The sequence below is a fragment of the Leptidea sinapis genome, chromosome 34 (genome assembly GCF_905404315.1).
Source record: "Leptidea sinapis chromosome 34, ilLepSina1.1, whole genome shotgun sequence".
In the NCBI taxonomy this organism is placed as follows: Eukaryota; Metazoa; Arthropoda; class Insecta; order Lepidoptera; family Pieridae; genus Leptidea; species Leptidea sinapis.
The window spans coordinates 4,249,805-4,275,590 of record NC_066298.1 but is presented as its reverse complement, the minus strand read 5'-3'; positions in this window follow the sequence as shown (position 1 = coordinate 4,275,590).

Genomic DNA, 25,786 nt, shown 5'->3' with positions numbered 1-25,786 from the left:
TTACCGCAAATTTGTTTTTTATCTTTCCATAACAAAATAAAAGTATAATTTATGTACCTAAAATTATATGTCCCGATATCTATCAATCATCTATATAAAAATTCACCTTTTTAAGTGTGAATTTGTCAAAACGTTGTTTCAGATTTTCTACGAGGAGGGAATATATTTTCTTGAATCACGTGGGTATTCTCACTCGGTATTTACGTCATTGGCTCGATTCTTTTGTCTCTCTATATAATAGCACAGCTAAATATCAGTTACAATACTCTGTCGTACAATTTGTTGCTCTAAATTTAAATCTACAATATCTCTGACAAAGCTATTGTGTTCCCGTTGTAAGGAACCCAATATTTGTCGGAATCTATTTGAATTAGTTAATCGAGGCCATGGCACCAGTAAAGGATATATTTAATTCAATTGAGCTATTGAACTGAAATATTAAATTGAACTAATGTGTCAGAAATGAGGAGAACCAAAGTCACCATCATAGCCCAAATAATTGCGAAACTGAAGTGGCAGTGGGCAGGGCATATTGTTCGACGGACAGATGGCCGGTCAGGCAGAAAAGCCCTCGAATGGCGACCACGTACTAGAAGACGCAGTGTTGGTAGGCCCCCACAAGATGGACTGACGATCTGGTCAAGATTGCCGGAATACGTTGGTTGAGGGCAGCGCAGGACCCATCGTCATGGAGATCTTTTGGGGAGGCCTTTGTCCAGCAGTGGACGTCTTCCGGCTGATAATTTATTTATTTTATTTTATTTTGGCATCAAACAGTCACAAAATTACAAATTTTATGTTAAATAATTACTAATAATGATGATGATAATGATGATTTAACTGAAAGCCACAAAATCCTCGCCTTAATTGCCATATCACCTCACTCTGCATTTGAAGCCTTTTAATCACGGGTGGTATTAATTAGGATGTTGATGTAAGATTTCCAATATCTAGTTAGCGTAACTGAGTAATTATGAATTTACGGAATTGTGGTGTAGTGAGTGATTAAACGTCTGTTATATTTATTTTATGTGTATTTTTTTTGTATCTATGTCAGATAATAATATAATTATCTTGAATAAGAGTGTGTGTGGTCTAGTAGTGGTATCATCAAGTTAACTATAAAAATGTTATAATTTAATTGTCATACTCGTTTTACTCGTAGTAGAAAACAAGATAACCATTGAAACACGATATATTGATATTGAAAGGGTCTGAGCAAATATTTTAACCTTTTTAGGTAGAGTGATAAGAGGCTATCTTTAACATCTACTATAAATCTGAACAATTTTTGAACCTAAAGATTTGGTTTAACCTTTTTAAATTTGCAACGACCCTTTGTGTATAACCCTATGGGTGGATGGTTCCACTTATAATTTTTTATGTTTCTATATTAATTTATTGAATCTACAGTATTTGATCCAATCAACTGTAAGATATTTTGCCCTGTGCTGCCCCGGGGCGTAAAAAGAATAGGGTAGTCCCAGGTCCAAGGGTGTCGTAAGAGGCGACTACGGGCTTTTTGAAAGTGGGAGAGTCACGCTGCTGTCTTATGACGTCAGCACAATCGGGCCAGACTCATCCGGGTTACTTACCACACTCGCACAGAATACCGGCGTGAAGTAGCGGCCTAGTGCCGCTATGTTTCGCATAGATTAGTGTCGAGGATCGGAGGCCACCCCCCCCCCCCCCCCCAACAAAATATGAGAGCGGGCCTAAAAAAGAAATTACCCCAGGAGGTTACCGGCTCTTGTAGAGCCGGAGAATCCCTCCCCGAGCATTCGCGCTCGGGCTGCCCCTCATATTCTGGGGAGGGCACAGTACCGCGTATGTCACAGGACAAACAGGGCAGCAACACCACGGCACCCCGCTCCACGCTTAATGTGGACTTTTGTAACATCCGGGGAATTCACTCCAACTTAAACGCCGTCCACCACCACCTTGAGACGGCGCAGCCGGCCTTGTGTTTCCTTACGGAGACGCAGATATCTCGACCTAGCGATACGTCATATTTAACGTACCCCGGGTACAAAATTGAGCATAATTTCATGCCTCATGCCGGGGTATGTGTGTACGTTAGGGAGGATATCTGCTGTCGCCGTCTCGGCAACTTTGAGGGTAGGGGCCTGTCTTCTCTCTGGCTCCGCGTAGATTTAGAGGACCGCGTCCGCATCTATGCGTGTGTCTACAGGTCCCATAGTGGTAACGCAGAAACGGATCACCTCATGGGCTGCGTTCAAGCGGCATTTGATGACGTGCTTGCTCAGATCCCCTCCGCTGAAATCGTAGTCTTGGGTGATTTCAACGGGCACAATGCCGAATGGCTTGGATCACGTACCACAGACTACGCAGGGCGATCTGTGCATAATTTTGCATTGGCGTATGGTCTGTCCAAATTGGTTGAGTCGCCGACGCGGCTCCCGGATGTGGATAGCCACATGCCGTCCTTATTAGATCTTCTGCTGACTACACATCCCGATGGTTACCAGGTCTCTGTCGACGCCCCTCTCGGAACGTCCGACCATTGCCTGGTCAGGAGTGTAGTGCCTATCCGACGCCAACGTCGCAGACTACCAGCGACCCGCCGTGTTTGGCACTACAAGTCAGCAGATTGGGATAGGATGCGTTCCTTTTTTGCATCCTACCCTTGGGGCGGGGTTTGCTTCCCTTCCGATGATCCTAGTGCCTGCGCCTTTGCAGTAGCCGATGTGATACTGCAGGGCATGGATATTTTTATACCAAGCTCTGTAGTACCGATCGGTGGCAGGTCACAGCCCTGGTTCGATGCGTCAGTTAAAGCAGCATCTGACTGCAAAAAACAGGCGTATCGAACTTGGGTTGCGGCGCTGGGCTCAAAGGATCCGAACTGCAAAGTTCTGAAGAGGAATTATAACCGTGCCTCCAGATTTTTTAAGCGGCAAATCGCCCGTGCGAATTCGAAGCACGTCGTCAAAATTGGCGAGCAGCTTTCCAGTTACCCGACCGGAACACGCAAGTTCTGGTCGTTGTCGAAAGCTGCTCTTGGTAACTTCAACCAGCCGTCCATGCCGCCATTGCACATGAGGAATGACACCCTGGCTCATACGGCAAAAGAGAAAGCCGATCTCCTGTGCACTCTTTTTGCCTCCAACTCGACTCTTGACGACAACGGAAAAACACCGCCATCCCGCGGTGTCAGAGCTCCATGCCTGAAGTACAGTTCCGACAGAAAACTGTTAGGGCGAGCTCTGTTTTCGTTGGACGTCAGGAAGTCGAGCGGGCCGGATGGCATTTCTCCAACCGTGCTTAGAATTTGTGCCCCTGAGTTGACGCCGGTGCTAACGCGTTTATTCCGGCACTCTTATTCAAAAGGCGTAGTCCCTGATTCATGGAAGTCAGCCCTTGTCCATCCGATCCCAAAAAAAGGAGACAGTTCGGATCCGGCAAACTACAGGCCTATTGCTATTACCTCCCTACTCTCCAAAATCATGGAGAGCATAATTAACCGCCAGCTCTTGATATACCTTGAGGGTCACCAGTTGATCAACGACCGGCAGTACGGCTTTCGCCATGGTCGGTCGACTGGCGATCTTCTGGTATACCTAACACATAGATGGGCGGCGGCTATTGAAAGCAAGGGGGAAGGCCTGGCAGTTGGTCTGGATATAGCGAAGGCCTTTGATCGTGTATGGCACAAGGCGCTCCGCGCAAAAATTCCATCATTTGGGCTTCCCGAGAGCTTATGCAAGTGGACCTCCAGCTTCCTCACTGGGCGCAGCATACAGGTCGTTATCGACGGTTATTGCTCGAATCCCAAGCCCGTGAACGCTGGAGTGCCCCAAGGCTGTGTGCTATCTCCCACGCTGTTTCTTCTGCATATCAATGATATGTTAAACACCGCCAACATGCATTGCTATGCAGACGACAGCACTGGTGATGCCGTATACACGGGCCATGCAGGTCTCTCTCGGGAAAATGTCGACCAGTGCCGGGAGAAACTTGTGTCTTCTATCGAGTCCTCTCTCGAGAAGGTCGCGGAATGGGGTAAGTTGAACCTTGTCCAATTTAACCCCCAGAAGACTCAAGTTTGCGCGTTTACCACTAAAAAAACCCCATTTGCCGTATCATCGCTCTTCGAGAACACTTCCCTTAAAGCCTCGCCTAGTATCGGAATACTGGGTCTCGAAATCTCGAGCAATTGCCAATTCCGTGGCCATCTGGAGGGCAAAGCCAAACTGGCTTCAAAAAAACTGGGCGTCATAAATAGAGCACGGCAATACTTCAAGCCGGCCTACATTCTAGCGCTCTACAAAGCGCAGGTCCGGCCTCACATGGAGTATTGCTGTCATCTCTGGTCTGGCGCACCCCAGTATCAGCTCGATCCATTTGACCGCGTGCAACGCAGAGCAGCTCGAATTGTCGGGGACCCAGTACTCTGTGAACGGCTGGATCACTTGGCGTTGCGTAGAGACGTCGCTTCATTGTGTGTCTTCTACCGCATTTATCACGGGGAGTGTTCCGAAGAGCTGTTCAACCTGATTCCTGCCGCCGAATTTCACCTTCGCACGACACGCCACAAGTTACGATATCATCCCCACCATCTGGATGTGTGGCGGTCCTCCACAGTGCGGTTTTCAAGGAGCTTTCTTCCTCGTACCACGAAGCTGTGGAATGAGCTTCCTTGTGCGGTGTTTCCGGGACGATACGACATGGGTACCTTCAAGAAAAGCGCGTACACCTTCCTTAAAGGCCGGCAACGCTCTTGTGATTCCTCTGGTGTTGCAGGAGAGTGTGGGCGGCGGTGATCACTTTACACCAGGTGACCCGTACGCTCGTTTGTCCTCCTATTCCATAAAAAAAAAATGCATAAATGATCTTCCTTGCCTATTTATGGTTTCAATTAATTTTATCTTTATTTTTCAGCTTCAAGGGACCACAGGCGCATTTGATATTAAAATATTAATTTCAACTCACACATTTCTGAGAAAACGGGTCTTAACGAATAATAAAGTGATCCTCTAAGGGTTTTCTTACTTTTAGCTTTATTAAATACCACATAAATTAAGAGATTGTCACTTTTAGTAGAAGAAGCATTCAGGAACTCTCAACATGTTATGTGTTTCTTAAATCCTGTGTTTGACCCTACATTTATCCCGAATCAGCACGACATTTACCCATGTTTTACACATGACAGTTTGTCACAGTACTTATTGTGTCTTATTGTGGACTTTCGATAGGTCAGACGAGGGTTGCATCCTCAGTGTCACTTCCCAAAAACAGCAATTTAATGCTCGTGTTTGTTATGGTGTTACGTCATTTGCAGAACAGACCGTGTAAATATTGTCCCGAAGGATGCTTATCTATAATTTAATATGATGTATTATATTTTGTGATAGGCTAGATATTATAGATAGTTCCCCTACTTTGCAAGCAATTGGTTGCTTAGATCTTTCTATCCGACTCTATTTTAGTTGTTCATTGTGAAATACATAAATTCATCGTGAAATAAACCTTTATATCCTATAACGTGACTAAGTTTTTTTGGAGGTTAAAGTCACAGTCAGTCAGTAATGCTCGTTCCAGTAAAGTCGGCTTGAGTTTACTGAGAGCTTGGCCAGTCATAGCAATTACCAGAATAATGTTTTACTAATAATATTTATTTTAAATTAAGTCATAACTTTATTAATAAGGATCAAATAGTTACGTATTATTACCATCGCTTTGATGAAGTTTTCACTTCTATCTGGTTTTGGAGCATAAAACATTTTTTATAGCATCGGAGCTTATTACAAGCGTGTAACTTATTGAATGTTAAATGATCACCTCGAACCATACTCAGGCACAAAGACATGAAAGGTTTCATAGGGTCTTAGATTGCCGCAGATTGATTAATTATTATGTGATCTACAGAACATATAGGTATTATACGTATTTCATCAGATCAAAGAAGATTCAACCACTCCACAGAGGTTGAATCAGTAGTTGAAACAATCGCTGTGTATACAATAGAAAACAACTGCTTTGAATTTGAATTCATTAAGTTTCCATAGAAACTAAACATTCCTTTGTGAAATTATCGTCAACGCCATCAAAAACTTAACTTGTAAAAAATACCCAGTCTCGCAACTCAGTTAATCTACCGTATAAATTTGTGAGATCCATGTAATACCAAGTCTGTCAATTTATTAATTTATTTAATCCCTACAAAAGTATCCATTGTATTTAGCAGCACATTAAATCTTAAGTTCAACAGAGTAAATAGTATATAGTAGTAGCAGTAATATCAACACTTCTAAATATACCATATCAACTGGATCTACCAGCTAAGAAAATCATAAAAATCCAGCTTTTAACTCTGTCCTTAAAGAAGTCGTGTTTCCGCTGAATAGAAGGTCGCACAAGTAATACTTGTTCTGAAGGTAGAAAAAGACGGAAGAAAAACGATACGATTTTACATCTGTGGGAAGACAGATGTAAAATCGTATCGTCTGTAAAGTTATCTGAATAACACACTCGCCGGCGGTAATGTATGTATGTATATACATATGTATGAATGTATGTGTGTTTGTGTGTGAAGTGTGATTGTTGTTGTGTATGTGGTGACTGAGTTACTGATATACATCACGACACTCTCGAGGCGAGGTGTGTTTTTTCTATTCTTAAAAGTTCATCGGACTATCAGAGCATATTAGTTCGAAAGCAATCTTCTCTCCTTCCTACAAGCACACAACCTGTCCGAGGTTCGAGTATCCTTAAGAGACGCCCCGCAACTGTAGTAGTTGCGATCTCCATGACCCACGTCCTATGTTCCTGGAAGTGCCAGCACAGCGGAGGTTTTAGGTACGTTGAGCCCGACATATGGGCCCCATTTCGTGGTCTAAATCAAATGACGAGCGCAACTAGATCTAGATAGAAACGCATCTATGTGATATATAATATATGTGAGCAAATCAAAGGATTTAGCTCAAAACACCACTTACAAATAAATAGTACAGTACAAATCTCGCGTTATTAGTGAACGTACTCTAATTTGTGTTTACACGCACGATTTAAAAAAAATATAAATGTGGTGATTCGACATAATATATTTGCGTCAGTTATGATATGCATCACAATAAGGTCCGATTTGCTGTGTTTTCAAAAATCTTTCCTAATAATTCAAATCCTATCAGTACCATATAAATTAACGATGTCATGTTATTCACACATCTAAGTTCCTCGATCTCTCAAAGGGAGCAAGCAGAACCAGGCCACATTTAACCATTATTCACTGTGCTGATAGCCTAGTTAAACCTGTTTGTTTCTTGTTCAAACGATCGCTCTCTGAAGGCACTGTACCCAAAATCTGGAAATCAGCATTCATCACGCCAGTTCACTTGGCAGGTAAAACAAATCACATTAAACCCTTTTTCAAGCTGTGCATATTTGAATGTATATACTTGAACGTTTCTTACACACTGGTTTATGAAACATTATCATCAACATTCATAGAACAACAACACGGATTTTAAAGAATCGATTAACCACCACAAATCAACACATTTACTTTTAGCATAGCCTCGGGTGATCAAGTAGACGCTGTTTTCATAAACTACTGCAAAGCCTTTGATAGAATAGAACATCAAGTCCTAAAAATATTATGCAGGGGTTCACGGTAATTTATTCAGGTGGTTCTCATTCTACATTGAAAGTCAAACTCAAGCAGTCGTAGTGAATGGTATTTTTAGAGGTACAACTAGTTGCTATAATGTCCTTTCTGGTGTTCCTCAAGGTATTTATTAGGGCTTTTCTTATTCAATATATTTATTAATGTACTCCTGTTTTTAGCAAATTTTCTCTGTACGCTGATGATATAAAAATATTAATAGAATTATTGACTATAATCTGTTGCAAGAGAATTTATTATTCAAACAAAACAAATCTTATATCTATAGTTACAATACTATGACTACATAAAATTAAAACTATCATTACGTGGAAGCGTACCAAGAATACTGGCAGCATTACCGCGTTGGATAGCAAGGCTGATCCGTTGACCGAAATAGTTGCCAGCACTTGGGTTTCCAGTAGCCTTATTGAAGCGCGAAGATAGTATTTTGAACATTCTCCGCGCCTCTGGGCCCCACGGGCCAAGTCTCTCGACACCAAATGGCACAAAGATGTATGACTATTTAAATAAATTAGATATGAATGGGCAAAAGTACTATGTAATAACGTTCACTCGTTAAGTTACATTTCCCTTTATGTAAATATTTTTTAGACGGTCAAGAAGTTCATTCTGTGATCCTGAAAATCTAGCTGAATGATCTATAGAAAGCTTACAGGAGGTAATAATAATATGCATATGAATATAAAAATAAACATGAACTTCAAATCTGTTCTATAATGAAATAACGTTGGGATATTTTTCTTTCATTACACTTCGATCAAACATAAACGCCCAAATGTATCGGCCATAAAAACAGCAAGCGAATACAGGGCACAGATAAAACAAGTGGACTTATTTTGTGTTCAGTGTGGTCGAATCACAGCCAATGTGTAAATGTATGGCATTTAAAGTGAAAGCTTCTTTAGGAGCTGAAACATAGCAATAATATTCATATTATATAGCAATAAGCGATATCTAATAAAGGGCTCTAGACAGGAAGACATGGATAAATCTGGAGGAGGCCTTTACGCGTTGAGAGATCCTATAAAAGTAAAAACAATAATGATAAACTGACATTCTAATTAATTATAAAAAAATAATTATATAATTGTGAATTTTAAGTTTTTAATTTTATTATGTTTCTATACTGTGAATAAAAGTAATTAATAAAATGCATTTATAAAACTTATAAATTTGTAAACCAATTATCTTTTAAGGATGATTAAAAGGCTTTTTAATTTTTATTTATATTAATTATAGCAATAAAATTTGTTAATTAAAATTGGTATATTAAAACAAAATAATTACCTTGGTTGTATGTGCACATAATGCAAGTTATATCCGATGAACGATTTCCCTGTAACATAGCTCAATTACAACAATTAAAAAAAAATAACAAAAAAACAACCGACTTCAAAATCACTATTCCAAAACAATAGATATAATATGCACTAAAAAGTATAAAAATAATTACGTATTTTTATACAATCTAAATCTAGTTACGATTATTGTAATTTTTGGAATCGGTGTCCTTCCGCCGCAACCCGCTCTCGCCTCTCACCTCTTCACGACTCAAGCACATCTCACCTATAACTATGTATGTAGTAACAAGCCTATCTTGTATGACACCGACTCCAAAAATTACAATAATCGTAACTAAATTTAGATTGTATAAAAATACATTGTTATTTTTTTACTTTTTAGTGCATATTATATCTATTGTTGTGGGATAGTGTTTTTGAAGTCGGTTGTTTTTTTGTTATTTTTTTTTATTTTATGTATTTTAGTGAATTTGAAGTACACTAACTAGCAACAAGTCTAAATATGTGCAGATATACAAAATTTTTCAATGCAGCAATGAACGTAAGCGTTTAATTGAAGAGTTCCGTTACTTTGCCATGGATTCCGTAATCAGAACCTAACCAAACTTTACTACTTTTTAATGCACATTATATATTGTTTTGGATTAGTATTTTTAAAGGCGGTTGTTTTTTTTAAGGGACCACAGGCGCATTTGATAATAAAATGTTAATTTCAACTCACACATTTCTGAGAAAACGGGTCTTAACGAATAATAAAGTGATCCTCTAAGGGTTTTCTTACTTTTAGCTTTATTAAATACCACATAAATTAAGAGGTTGTCACTTTTAGTAGAAGAAGCATTCAGGAACTCTCAAAATGTTATGTGTTTCTTAAATCCTGTGTTTGACCCTACATTTATCCCGAATCAGCACGACATTTACCCATGTTTTACACATGACAGTTTGTCACAGTACTTATTGTGTCTTATTGTGGACTTTCGATAGGTCAGACGAGGGTTGCATCCTCAGTGTCACTTCCCAAAAACAGCAATTTAATGTTCGTGTTTGTTATGGTGTTTCGTCATTTGCAGAACAGATCGTGTAAATATTGTCCCACAGGATGCTTATCTATAATTTAACATGATGTATTATATTTTGTGATAGGCTAGATATTATAGATAGTTCCCCTACTTTGCAAGCAATTGGTTGCTTAGATCTTTCTATCCGACTATTTTAGTTGTTCATTGAGAAGAAAATTATGTCATATTAAGTCTGTTTTGTAAAGGCCAATAAAAACAAAGTACATTGAGCATTCAAATTTTGTTTTCTAATACAATAATATCCTTTAACGTGACTAAGTTTTTTTGGAGGTTAAAGTCACAGTCAGTCAGTAATGCTCTTTCCAGTAAAGTCGGCTTGAGTTTACTGAGAGCTTGGCCAGTCATAGCAATTACCAGAATAATGTTATAATAATAATATTTATTTTAAATTAAGTCATAACTTTATTAATAAGGATCAAATAGTTACGTATTATTACCATCGCTTTGATGAAGTTTTCACTTCTATCACTTCACTTTTTGGAGCATAAAACATTTTTTATAGCATCGGAGCTTATTACAAGCGTGTAACTTATTAAATGTTAAATGATCACCTCGAACCATACTCAGGCACAAAGACATGAAAGGTTTCATAGGGTCTTAGATTGCCGCAGATTGATTAATTATTATGTGATCTACAGAACATATAGGTATTATACGTATTTCATCAGATCAAAGAAGATTCAACCACTCCACAGAGGTTGAATCAGTAGTTGAAACAATCGCTGTGTATACAATAGAAAACAACTGCTTTGAATTTGAATTCATTAAGTTTCCATAGAAACTAAACATTCCTTTGTGAAATTATCGTCAACGCCATCAAAAACTTAACTTGTAAAAAATACCCAGTCTCGCAACTCAGTTAATCTACCGTATAAATTTGTGAGATCCATGTAATACCAAGTCTGTCAATTTATTAATTTATTTAATCCCTACAAAAGTATCCATTGTATTTAGCAGCACATTAAATCTTAAGTTCACCAGAGTAAATAGTATATAGTAGTAGCAGTAATATCAACACTTCTAAATATACCATATCAACTGGATCTACCAGCTAAGAAAATCATAAAAATCCAGCTTTTAACTCTGTCCTTAAAGAAGTCGTGTTTCCGCTGAATAGAAGGTCGCACAAGTAATACTTGTTCTGAAGGTAGAAAAAGACGGAAGAAAAACGATACGATTTTACATCTGTGGGAAGACAGATGTAAAATCGTATCGTCTGTAAAGTTATTTGAATAACACACTCGCCGGCGGTAATGTATATATGTATATACATATGTATGAATGTATGTGTGTTTGTGTGTGAAGTGTGATTGTTGTTGTGTATGTGGTAACTGAGTTACTGATATACATCACGACACTCTCCGGCGAGGTGTGTTTTTTCTATTCTTAAAAGTTCATCGGACTATCAGAGCAAATTAGTTCGAAAGCAATCTTCTCTCCTTCCTACAAGCACACAACCTGTCCGAGGTTCGTGTATCTTTAAGAGACGCCCCGCAACTGTAGTAGTTGCGATCTCCATGGCCCACGTCCTATGTTCCTGGAAAAGCTTTCGAAGCGCCAGCACAGCAGAGGTTCTAGGTACGTTGAGCCCGACATATGGGCCCCATTTCGTGGTCTAAATCAAATGACGAGCGCAACTAGATCTAGATAGAAACGCATCTATGTGATATATAATATATGTGAGCAAATCAAAGGATTTAGCTCAAAACACCACTTACAAATAATTAGTACAGTACAAATCTCGCGTTATTAGTGAACGCACTCTAATTTGTGTTTACACGCACGATTTAAAAAAAATATAAATGTGGTGATTCGACATAATATATTTGCGTCAGTTATGATATGCATCACAATAAGGTCCGATTTGCTGTGTTTTCAAAAATCTTTCCTAATAATTCAAATCCTATCAGTAACATAGAAATTAACGATGTCATGAAATTTGAACATCCTTAGTCCCTCGATCTCTCAAAAGGAGCAGGTCCAAACCACATTTCACTATTATTCATTGTGACACTGACACTGATAGGCAATGGGCATTGCACATCATTCGACGGACAGATGGCCTTTCGGGCAGAAAAGCCCTCGAATGGCGACCACGTACTAGAAGACACAGTGTTGGTAGGCCCTCCACAAGATGGCCAAGATCGCCGGAATACGTTGGATGAGGGTAGCGCAGGACATATCGTCATGGAGATCTTTTGGGGAGGCCTTTGTCCAACAGTGGACGTCTTCCGGCTGATGATGATGATGATGATTTAACTGAAAGCCACAAAATACTCGCCTTAATTGCCATATCATCTCACTCTGCCTTTGAAGCCTTTTAATCACGTGTGGTATTAATTAGGATGTTGATGTAAGATTTCCAATATCTAGTTAGCGTAACTGAGTAATTAGGAATTTACGGAATTGTGGTGTAGTGAGTGATTAAACGTATGTTATATTTATTTTATGTGTATTTTTTTTTGTATCTATGTCAGATTATAATATAAATTTGTTGAATAAGAGTGTGAGTGGTAACCTATCATCAAGTTAACTATAAAAATGTTATAATTTGGTTGTCATTCTCGTTTAACTCGTAGTAGAAAACAAGATAACCATTGAAACATGATATATTGATATTGAAAGGGTCTGAGCAAATATTTTAACCTTTTTAGGTAGAGTGATAAGAGGCTATCTTTAACATCTACTATAAATCTGAACAATTTTTTGAACCTAAAGATTTGGTTTAACCTTTTAAAATTTGACACGACCCTTTGTGTATAACCCTATGGGTGGATGGTTCCACCTATAATTTTTTATGATTCTATGTTCATTTGGTAATATCTACAGTATTTGACCCAATCAACTGTAAGATAAAATTCTATGCATAAATGATCTTCCTTGCCTATTTATGGTTTCAATTAATTTTATCATTATTTTTCATCTTCAAGGGACCAAAGGCGCATTTGATATTAAAATATTAATTTCAACTCACACATTTCTGAGAAAACGGGTCTAACGGATAATAAAGTGATCCTCTAAGGGTTTTCTTACTTTTAGCTTTATTAAATACCACATGAATTAAGAGGTTGTCACTTTCAATAGAAGAAGCATTCAGGAACTCTCAACATGTTATGTGTTTCTTAAATCCTCTGTTTGACCCTACATTTATCCCGAATCAGCACGACATTTACCCATGTTTTACACATGACAGTTTGTCACAGTACTTATTGTGTCTTATTGTGGACTTTCGATAGGTCAGACGAGGGTTGCATCCACAGTGTCACTTCCCAAAAACATCAATTTAATGCTCGTGTTTTTTGTGTTGTTACGTCATTTGCAGAACAGACCGTGTAAATATTGTCCCACAGGATGCTTATCTATAATTTAATATGATGATATTTTGTGATAGACCAGATATTATAGATAGTTCCCCTTTTTTGGAAGCAATTGGTTGCTTAGATCTTTAGATCCATTTTTTTTTTATGGAATAGGAGGACAAACGAGCGTACGGGTCACCTGTTGTTAAGTGATCACCGCCGCCCACTATCACTTGCAACACCAGAAGAATCACAGGAGCGTTGCCGGCCTTTAAGGAAGGTGTACGCGCTTTTTTTGAAGGTACCCATGATTTTAGTTGTTCATTGTGAAAAAATTATGATAAATTAAGTCTGTTTTGCGAAGGCCAATTAAAACAAAGTACATTGAGCATTCAAATTTTGTTTTCTAATACAATAATATCCTTTAACGTGACTAAGTTTTTTTAAGGTAAAACTCACAGTCAGTCAGTAATGCTCTGTCCAGTAAAGTTGGCTTGAGTGTACTGAGAGCTTTGGCCAGTCATAGCAATTACCAGAATAATGTTATAATAATAATATTTATTTTAAATTAAGTCATAACTTTATTAATAAGGATCAAATAGTTACGTATTATTACCATCGCTTTGATGAAGTTTTCACTTCTATCACTTCACTTTTTGGAGCATAAAACATTTTTTATAGCATCGGAGCTTATTACAAGCGTGTAACTTATTAAATGTTAAATGATCACCTCGAACCATACTCAGGCACAAAGACATGAAAGGTTTCATAGGGTCTTAGATTGCCGCAGATTGATTAATTATTATGTGATCTACAGAACATATAGGTATTATACGTATTTCATCAGATCAAAGAAGATTCAACCACTCCACAGAGGTTGAATCAGTAGTTGAAACAATCGCTGTGTATACAATAGAAAACAACTGCTTTGAATTTGAATTCATTAAGTTTCCATAGAAACTAAACATTCCTTTGTGAAATTATCGTCAACGCCATCAAAAACTTAACTTGTAAAAAATACCCAGTCTCGCAACTCAGTTAATCTACCGTATAAATTTGTGAGATCCATGTAATACCAAGTCTGTCAATTTATTAATTTATTTAATCCCTACAAAAGTATCCATTGTATTTAGCAGCACATTAAATCTTAAGTTCAACAGAGTAAATAGTATATAGTAGTAGCAGTAATATCAACACTTCTAAATATACCATATCAACTGGATCTACCAGCTAAGAAAATCATAAAAATCCAGCTTTTAACTCTGTCCTTAAAGAAGTCGTGTTTCCGCTGAATAGAAGGTCGCACAAGTAATACTTGTTCTGAAGGTAGAAAAAGACGGAAGAAAAACGATACGATTTTACATCTGTGGGAAGACAGATGTAAAATCGTATCGTCTGTAAAGTTATCTGAATAACACACTCGCCGGCGGTAATGTATGTATGTATATACATATGTATGAATGTATGTGTGTTTGTGTGTGAAGTGTGATTGTTGTTGTGTATGTGGTGACTGAGTTACTGATATACATCACGACACTCTCGAGGCGAGGTGTGTTTTTTCTATTCTTAAAAGTTCATCGGACTATCAGAGCATATTAGTTCGAAAGCAATCTTCTCTCCTTCCTACAAGCACACAACCTGTCCGAGGTTCGAGTATCCTTAAGAGACGCCCCGCAACTGTAGTAGTTGCGATCTCCATGACCCACGTCCTATGTTCCTGGAAGTGCCAGCACAGCGGAGGTTTTAGATACGTTGAGCCCGACATATGGGCCCCATTTCGTGGTCTAAATCAAATGACGAGCGCAACTAGATCTAGATAGAAACGCATCTATTTGATATATAATATAGGTATGTGACCAAATCAAAGGATTTAGCTCAAATAACCACTTACAAATAAATAGTATAGTACAAGTCTCGCGTCATTAGTTAAAGCACGCTAATTTGTGTTACGATTAAAAAAAAAATTAAATGTGGTGATTCGACAGATATATTTGCGTTAGTTGTGATATGCATCACAATAAGGCCCGATTTGCTGTGTTTTCAAAAATCTTACCTCATAATTCAAATTCTATCAGTACCATATAAATTAACGATGTCATGTTATTCAGACATCTAAATTCCTCGATCTCTCAAAGGGAGCAAGCAGAACCAGACCACATTTAACCATTATCCACTGTGCTGATAGCCTAGTTAAACCCGTTTGTTTCTTGTTCAAACGATCGCTCTCTGAAGGCACTGTACCCAAAATCTGGAAATCTGAATTCATCACGCCAATTCACTAGGCAGGTAAAAAAATCACATTAAACCCTATTTCAAGCTATGCATATTTGAATGTATATACTTGAAGGTTTCATACACACTGGTTTATGAAACATTATCATCAACATTCATAGAACAACAACACGGATTTTAAAGAATCGATTAACCACCACAAATCGACTCATTTACTTTTAGCATGACCTAGGGTGATCAAGTAGATGCTGTTTTCAGAAACTACTGCAAAGCCTTTGATAGAATAGAACATCAAATCCTATAAAATATTTTACGCAGGGGTTGACGGTAATTTATTCAGGTGATTCATATTTACATTGAAAGTCAAACTCAAGCAGTTGTAGTGAACGGTACGGTAAGAGGTACAACTATAGTTGGAATAATATCCCTTCTGGTGTTCCTCAAGGTCTTTATTAGGGCTTCTTTTATTCAATATATTTATTAATGGCATTAGCTCCTGTTTTAAGCAAATTTTCTCTGTACGCTGATGATATAAAAACATTAATAGTATTATTGACTATAATCTGTTGCAAGAGAATTTATTATTCAAACAAAACAAATCTTATAACTATAGTTACAATACTATGACTACATAAAATTAAAACTATCATTACGTGGAAGCGTACCAAGAATACTGGCAGCATTACCGCGTTGGATAGCAAGGCTGATCCATTGACCGAAATAGTTGCCAGCACTTGGGTTTCCAGTAGCCTTATTGAAGCGCGAAGATAGTATTTTGAACATTCTCCGCGCCTCTGGGCCCCACGGGCCAAGTGTTTCGACACCAAATGGCACAAAGATGTATGACTATTTAAATAAATTAGATATGAATGGGCAAAAGTACTATGTAATAACGTTCACTCGTTAAGTTACATTTCCCTTTATGTAAATATTTTTTAGACGGTCAAGAACTTCATTCTGTGATCCTGAAAATCTAGCTGAATGATCTATAGAAAGCTTACAGGAGGTAATAATAATATGCATATGAATATAAAAATAAACATAAACTTCAAATCTGTTCTATAATGAAATAACGTTGGGATATTTTTCTTTCATTACACTTCGATCAAACATAAACGTCCAAATGTATCGGCCATAAAAACAGCAAGCGAATACAGGGCAGAGATAAAACAAGTGGACTTATTTTGTGTTCAGCGTGGTCGAATCACAGCCAATGTGTAAATAAATGTATGGCATTTAAAGTGAAAGCTTCTTTAGGAGCTGAAAAATAGAAATAATATTCATATTATATAGCAATAAGCGATATCTAATAAAGGGTTCTAGACAGGAAGACATGGATAAATCTGGAGGAGGCCTTTACGCGTTGAGAGATCTTATAAAAGTAAAAACAATAATGATAAACTGACATTCTTATTAATTATAAAAAAAATATTTATATAATTGTGAATTTTAAGTTTTTGATTTTATTATGTTTCTATACTGTGAAACTTATAAATTTGTAAACCAATTATTTTATAAGGATGATTAAGAGGCTTTTTTTTATAGCAATAAAAATTGTTAATTAAAATTGGTATATTAAAACCAAATAATTACCTCGGTGGTATGTGCACATAATGCGAGTTATATCCGATGAACGATTTCCCTGTAACATAGCTCGTTTGTACAATTTACAAAAAAAATAGCAAAAAAACAACCAACTTCAAAAACACTATTCCAAAACAATAGATATAATATGCACTAAAAAGTATAAAAATAATTACGTATTTTATACAATCTAATTCTAGTTACGGATTGTATTTTTTGGAATCGGTGTCCTTCCGCCGCGACTCGCTCTCGCCTCTCACCTCTTCACGACTCAAGCATGGTTGCCATGTAGTTACAAGTCTATCTTGGATGACACCGACTCCAAAAATTACAATAATCGTAACTAGATTTAGATTGTATAAAAATACGTAATTATTTTTATACTTTTTAGTGCATATTATATCTATTGTTTTGGAATAGTGATTTTGAAGTCGGTTGTTTTTATGTTAATATTTTTTTTTATTTTTTGATTTTTAGTGAATTTGAAGTACCCTTACTAACAGCATATCTAAATATGTGCAGATATACTAAATTTTTCAATGCAGCAATGAACGTAAGCGCTTAATTGAAGAGTTCCGCTACTGTGCCATGGATTCCGTAATCAGAACCTAACCAAACTCTCATTAAACTATCTTTGAAGTATATCCTTTCCAATAAAAAAAGTATCATCGAAATCGGTTGGCGCGATATTGAGTTATTCGTAAATTTATCATTCAATTTGCTATACGTATGTATAGCAAATTTAATACTTATGATTTTTCTCATGGATGCCATTGTCAGATCTGGACCAAATTACAGTGGGACACTGGAAGCACCAGCTTTCAAATAAAAAAAAGGATTCTAAAAATCGGTTCAACCAGTCAAAAGTTTTGCGGTAACAAACATAAAAAAAAATACCGACGAATTGAGAACCTCCTCCTTTTTTGAAGTCGGTTAAAAAAGAATACTTAGAACTTGTATGTGTCATATACATGCATGCTATATTTTTAGGTATATTCAACTAAATATTGTGATTAATTTATGATTGGATTATTAAAGAAATACTGTACATAAAACAGCAGTAGCTAATTAATATTGTAACCACTTGAATTTATAAAGAGTTTTCATCAGCAGTTATTTCTCTTCTCCAACAATATGTACGTTAAGCTCTGTACTTTAAAATCCATCAAACCACAGACAGAACTCACTCAAAAATATAATAAGTCTGCGGTTAATCCGAGTTGAGACACCATTCGTCAACAAACTGAATAAAAAGTGCATTTGTGAACTTTATAACGCGATCTGGGAAGCCATAACATGTCCGCACCAGACAGACAGTAATTCCAACTTCATTTTAGCTCATTCACAAAAATATTACGCGAATATTTCAACGCGAACTTTGTTCAAGCGTAAAACAAATTTATGGAATATGTTTTTCAGAATTCGGGTATAAAGTGGAGTTTGAAATACTCTCGCATCATAGTAATGTATTGGAGAGCGATTTCAGATTTATGCGCCACAGAAAACGTGATTCAAGTTTCGTGGCGCATTTGTATTTCGCGATTTTATTATTTCATACTGGGTTTCCCATCACTATTATGTATTATTGCAGGTGGATTTCAAAATTTGACTTAATTGTAGTTTCGATAGAATTATTTTGTATTCATGAGTGTGTGCGTTTGCTATCTCAGTAATGGCATAACTTATTTGTATCTAGCTTACCAATTTAAGTAAGCCTTAGGTAACATTGAATATTTACATTATTTGATTCAATATACATACAGAATAGATAATAAGCCATGATTCAATAGCTCTGTCTACATATTTTTGCTAAAAAGTATAATCATATATAATATAAAGTTTATTTGAATGGAGAATTTGTTTGACAAATGATTTTGGAAAGTTGCATCTATGTAGTACTAGAACAATATTTAAAGAGACACAGCACACTCTATTAAAGCTAGATTTGGATTATTTGGTCCTACTTTTATAAATCACACAGATGAAGTAGCACGCACAAGGTGTATAATGAGTTGTAATTATAACACGATAAAAGAAAAATCATGTCATTATCCTGATGTCGGGGACTCGGTTTCAGATTCTTTAAATTTACTGTGTATATATATATGTATGGATATATACATGTTCATTTATTTATAATCGCTTATAAAATGCTCACAGAATACCTTTATTGATTTATGGTGTATGTGGATGATGCAGCTACTGTACTCAATAACTTTTGTATTAATTTACATTTTTTTTTTTTACTTACTCGTGTAAGACATTGACTATTTGACGTTTGAGTGTGTTTGTTGCATCATTTTAAATATTATATTGTAATTGAAATGATCTTGATATAAAAGAGTGGCAATTAGTTTCTTGCTACTTCTTCTCACTAGCTCAACCCTTTACGAAGTAGCGGTAGATTCAATAAGAAAAATATTTTATTTTTTTGACATTCATAAGTGTCATTTTCGTGACCTACTTGCATAAACTGATTTTGATTTGATTTGATTTGACATGCCTATCATGCCTGTGAAACTTATGGCATACAAGTCAACAGATTGGGATTGGTGTAGTTATCAAAAATATAAATAGTTAATTGCTAGTAATTTCGCATGGCTTGCTTACGGAACCGATCACAGCGGCCAGTATAAGAGTCACGCGAAGCGCCACCCTGCTCCCCGCACATTACTGGAAGACAGGCGAAAGCGAGGACTTAAGACGGTGCACGCGTGTTGTAGGTATTGGTTAAGGTTGCTGTTAGAAAGAAAAGAAAGAAATAAATCGGCCCGCGGAAACAATATGAAGTGATGGAGCAATTTTTACAATCCGTATCTATCCATTTCCAGAGTGAGTTTTTGCGGGCTTCGTTTTTTTGCATAACATATTTACTGCTATCAACGTATATTAATCGTACGTGAAGTTCGTGAACGTTGGAGTTCCACAATGCTGTGAATTATCCCAAAAAATTGTTTCTGCTGTTGGATACCGTAAACCTGCAAAATTATGTAGATTAACCTTTTGAATCCCGATGTGGCCTTTTTTGCTGGATACGACGTATACAAGCCAAGTAAGTTTCAATAGTAAAATCATCGACCAGAGCTGGAATAAACTTGTATCTACTATCAAGTTCAACATTGAGAAGTTCGAGAAATGGAAAATACAAGATTGTTCGATTAATTCTCGCGGAAAACTCAAGTGTGTCCTTAGCCACCAAATAATTTCAATTTTTTATCACCCCTCTTCGATAAGACTGCCCCTTTAATTATATTGTACTGGAAATCTTTACCTCGAAATCTCAAGCGATTGCCAACTTCGCGGTCATCTGGAAGGCAAAACCAAATTGACTGGCATCATCAATAGATTACAATCCGGCTGATTACAATGTTCTACGAAACACAAGTCCGGCCACATATGGAGCATTGCTCTCATTTCTGGTATGGTGTACCCAGTATCAGCTTGTATCATTTGACCAATTTATTGTGTGACTTCTACAGTTAAATTTTAAATTCATGGGAAGTGGTCCTTAGAGTTGTTTGACCTGCCGCCCAGCAACTTAGCACCACAATCCACAAATTGATTATCATCCTCAGCATCTGTATCTATGGGGTTCCTCAACAGTACGGTGTTCAAGGTACTTTATGCCACAAACAACCAAACCACAGTAGACATATGTACCAGTACGGAAACTACCTACAAACGATCGAAATGACACACTCACACAAACATGCGCATCGATGAGGCCCCTGAGCAGTTTTCGCGGTCAATACGAGACGAGTGTCACACTCTCGTTGTTATTTGTTTACGCGATCTATTTAAAAATGCCAGCGTATTGCGTGTTACACGGCTGTTTCAACTCGGCTTCATCAAAATTGGAGCTTTCGTTTTTTAAACTTCCTGGTGATTTTGAAAGGTAATGGTCAATTTTTTTTATTCGTGTGGTTTAATGGTTTTCCAGGTTGTTTTTGTATTTATTTATTTTGGACAAAAAATAGTTGAAACCAATACAGCAAACATCAAAATGAAGATCATGGCTGCATTAAATTGACAATTGTTGCAGATGCAAGGAGAAAAGTTGAAAAAGTGTTAAGCTTATGCTGTAAATAACAGTTGAAAAAGGTTCCACAATGGCGCTGGTATAGGCACAGGGTATGAAGTACAAAATAATGTAGTAAATATACATCTTGAATCTCAAATTAAATGTTATATTCGGAATCAAAACTCACAAAAATTTCGAAAATGCTTGAAAGGAACTTTGTTCCAAAAAATACAGTTGAATTGAAAACCCTCTTCCTTTTTTGAATTCGGTTAAGAAATGTAACATGACATCGCTTCAATGGAGTGTAAGCACGTTTAGTTAAGTTTTAATCAACTAGGCTTAGTTTCCATACTGATACATATTATGTCTACTGTGACCAAACCTTGGAATGTTGTGTTTCCATGACAACACAAATAGGGTATCTATTTTTTTCAAGTTCAGGTTTCAAGTCAAGCGAGAACACTCTTTATGAATTTTTATGAATATTTAAAAAAAAATTAACTTTTATACAAAAAAAATATATTTTTTGTTACATAATTCGCAGTTTATGATTATTGAAAATTATTTTTCACATTTTAGTTTGGTTTTCTTTTTGTTTTTTGTAACTAGTATTTTTTCTGTCTTGAAACGATGATAATGTCGTAGTAACGAATAATTGATGTATTCACACATGCAGTCTTTGGATATCGAGCATAAAAATATTGTTTATCCTGAAGAAAAAATATCAGTAAGAAAGTGAGTAAAGTTTGAATTCTATCTGATACAATTATTAAATTGACAGCTCTAGCAAAAAGTATACTGCTCTAGTAAAAATAAAGCATGTAAAATATTGGGAGACATACTGCCTTCTTAATGGCATATAGTGTAAACTAGCAAAATATATATTGTATTTTTATTTTATTTTATTCGGGAAACAAACACTACAACTTAATACACTTAAAAAATAAAACTTAACATATAAACCACCGACCAATAAAAGTTTTCACAATTAAATAGTACATAGAAAAATGCGAGCAAATTATTAACAATTTAAATTTGTATTGAAAATAATAAATATTAATTGAATATATTGAATTGACAACAATTAAATATTTATAGAATATTATTGATGGTTTTAGTAATAATAATAATAATAGCATACATTTTTAAGTTACTGAAGCGATGCAAAATTATTTAATACTAATGAAAATAAATTAAAACCAAGGCATTTTCGTAATTTGTTCAATCAAGTTCTGTAAAAACCCGGAATAGTAATCAATTGAAAAGTATTCTTTGTTGTATACTAAACAAGAACGATGAATGAAGACATTTTGTGCATAGTTAGTGCGTGTAGTATGTAAGTCAAATAAAGATTCAATTCGCGAAGATTGTCTTGGACATCGGAAATTAAGGCAATTAAGAAGAAGTGGAGAGTCAATAATATTATTGTTTGATTATATATTAAATAAATATCGGAAATACCAATAAATGTAAATGTATGACAGCGAATTTAAATTAGAAAACATATCAATAAAACCATCAAAAGATCCTCAAGAAGAGAGTTGTCCAAAAATTAAAGGATTAATCAGTATAGTCTCTAAACTATAAAGGTCATTCTTTCCACAAGCAATCTTAACATTAGTTGAAGCTAAAGGTTAAAGTTTTGAGAGAGCAAGATTTCCTAATGCACTCTGCACTCACAAAGAGCATTTCGCTTCAAAATTCACGACGTGTTTAGATCTTGGTTTATTAACTTTAGCTTTCAATGATGCTGTAGACAATTGGTAGGTTATTAAATAATGCAGTTAAAATCTTTAAATTTATATTCATATCTATATATAAGAGATTTCCACGTATATCACTCATCACGATATCTCTGGAACCATTAGAGCTAAAGACTTTAAATTTGGTAGGAATATTCTTTTCACCGAGTAGAGGTCAGCTAAGAACGGATTTTACGAAATTCCACCCGCACGAGGTTTTTTTTTATAATGAACAGAACAACGTCTGTCGGGTCAGCTAGTCTGTATCAAATGACCAGGGATAACCTGACCATTTGGACTTCTTGAATTACAATCATCGATTAAATTTATATAAGTAACTAAAGTCTTAAATATATATAATATTTTTTTTTTCCATTATAAATGTTTCCTATTAGGTGTGGCCTATGAACTCTGTTCGTAATAATCGGACAACTTTTGTTTGAAGCTCAATTTAATAATAAAATAATATTTTAAAATTTAGCTTTTAGCCTAAATCTTTAACATTAAATAGCTTACTCATGGTTCTTAAGAATTCGACTTTCTGATAACTCTGACTCAAGAAGTCAGGAATTTCAACTATTTTGCAACTTTCATCAATATTAATCGCTGTAACAATTTTAGAAGATCAAAATACTTAAAATTACGATCAAATTTCCGAGGATTGTGAATTTTCCTTGAAACCCATCCAATACGTTTTGAAAGTAATTCGGTTATTATTATAAAATACTCCTGATATCATCTCAGATATTTCGTCAGAATATTCTAATTATGATTATAATTTTTCAGTTACTTGTTGTCATTTTTCACAGCTTCTACAGTGATAGTTATTTTTTTTTGCGTTTAGTACCAAATACAGCATAAGGGCTAAGCACCGGAGCTTTTGATGACTGAGCACCTTTTGTACTCGTACACGCAGCCAACAAGTCAACCAAAAGTGTTTAAATTACAAAAAGTATCTTTTTCTTGCATTTTCTCAATCATCAAGTGGCACAATATAAAGAATAAGTGTCCTCTGTAAGTATTTGTAATTCCAAATATAATGGATATATTTAATGATGTGAGACCACTTAGCCCTGATAAAGATAAACTAATTTCACCAATACATTTTAAGTGCGTTCATGAAAACCGAATTTACATGTCATAAACGATAGAACGTGTCAAATATCTGTGAAAACTGCTATCGTATGTATGAACAGAATCAAAATTCTTAATAAAATATTTCTATTACAATAACGATAGTGACAGCTATTGAACGCAATAAAATATGTGAGGCGCCAAAAATTTGGCAGTCAGCATTTAAACGCTTGTAGGCTATAACCACATAATATAACTGTGTTTAGTTTGTGTTTCTGTAACTCGCTTACAGGCTTATACTTAGTTCTTAGTTCTGAGTTCTACTTCAATGTTCCAATCAGCCCTTAGAGATAGAACCTTGCAATTAATATCGTTGTTATTCTTGGAGAATTATATCCTAGTCGATAGATATATTTATTGTAGCTGGAATACGAACAGTTGTGAACTATCGTTATCCAGCTCTTTTTAAAATTATTGTCGCAAACATTACTTACTTTTCCTTTTTCATTAACATTGTGGTTCTTTAATGTTTTTGGAAGAACAAAACACAACCCGAATTTTCTATGAGTATAAATCAATTTAATTTGATGTCACTTAGCCTTCATGTTGTGATTGACTGAAATTTTAAAAAATTACCGATTCTTTCTTATCGGTATAATTATAATCATTATTAACCTTGATTGAAGATTGAAGTTTTCACATTATACATCAATTATAGAAGCTGGGAAATTATCATACTTATTTAGTGGTAGGTGATAAATGTCGCTTATTAAAACACTCATGCCAGCAAGTTTTATGTATATTCTAGTGTTAGCTTGGGCTTGAATTTATTTCATAATTTGAGGTCTTAATAAGCAATACGCACTTTAAGAGGCTCATCTGCGAAAGTTGGTTAATGAATCCTATCGCAGTTATCATTTCTATACTATATAACACAGAGTTGATAGGTTTGAGTTGACCTTTAGGTAAAAGGTCAACATCGTGTATGGATACTTTTTATTTTGGAGATACGGAATTTTGTATTGAAAAAACATTGATGACAAATACATGAATATTTCTTTTATGTGTAATTTAGACAAGATCTTTTCCGTGAACCGTATTTGCAAAGGATCGATTGACCAACGCATAAAAAGGACATATTACTTATTAGAAAAACAAATAATTCTTATTTCCATTTTATGTTCCGTTTTAGAACCTCTATTAGACAATCAACTTGCAATATATTAGGAGCTCAAGGCCGAGCTAAACTATTCGCATTTATGATTAAGTTTGACATTGAATTATTGAATTTTAATTGAATTTTGAAAAATTTAATTGAATAAATGATTAAGGATTTACATTCATAATCATCTACATTGTTACAATTCCTCGCAGTCTCGTAAAAATGTAACATGTTATATCAATGCTGTTTGAAATAAAACGCATATATCCCATGGTAGTTAAGACAAAGTCATTACTTCTAAGAGCATGAAAATAAAACAAAGATTTAAATAAGGGATAATAAAAGAGAAAAAGTCGCGTTGACGCCTTTGAGATATTGTGCTGCCGTCGTAATTAGTCGATTGTAAAGGAGCTGAAGATTTGCAACGGATATCCGCCGTATGTCTGTAAAGAATGCCAGTACTTCAGGAATGCGCCCAGAAAGCGGATAATCTAAAGAAGCTTATTGTCACTGGAAAAATGGCAAGGATAAGATACAGAGGTGGAAACCCAATAAGATGATCAGGTTGCAGATTACCTTGGTTCGAATGATAATAAGTCTACAATAAAACACGACTAGAGATACAGGAGAAACTGAAAAAAAAA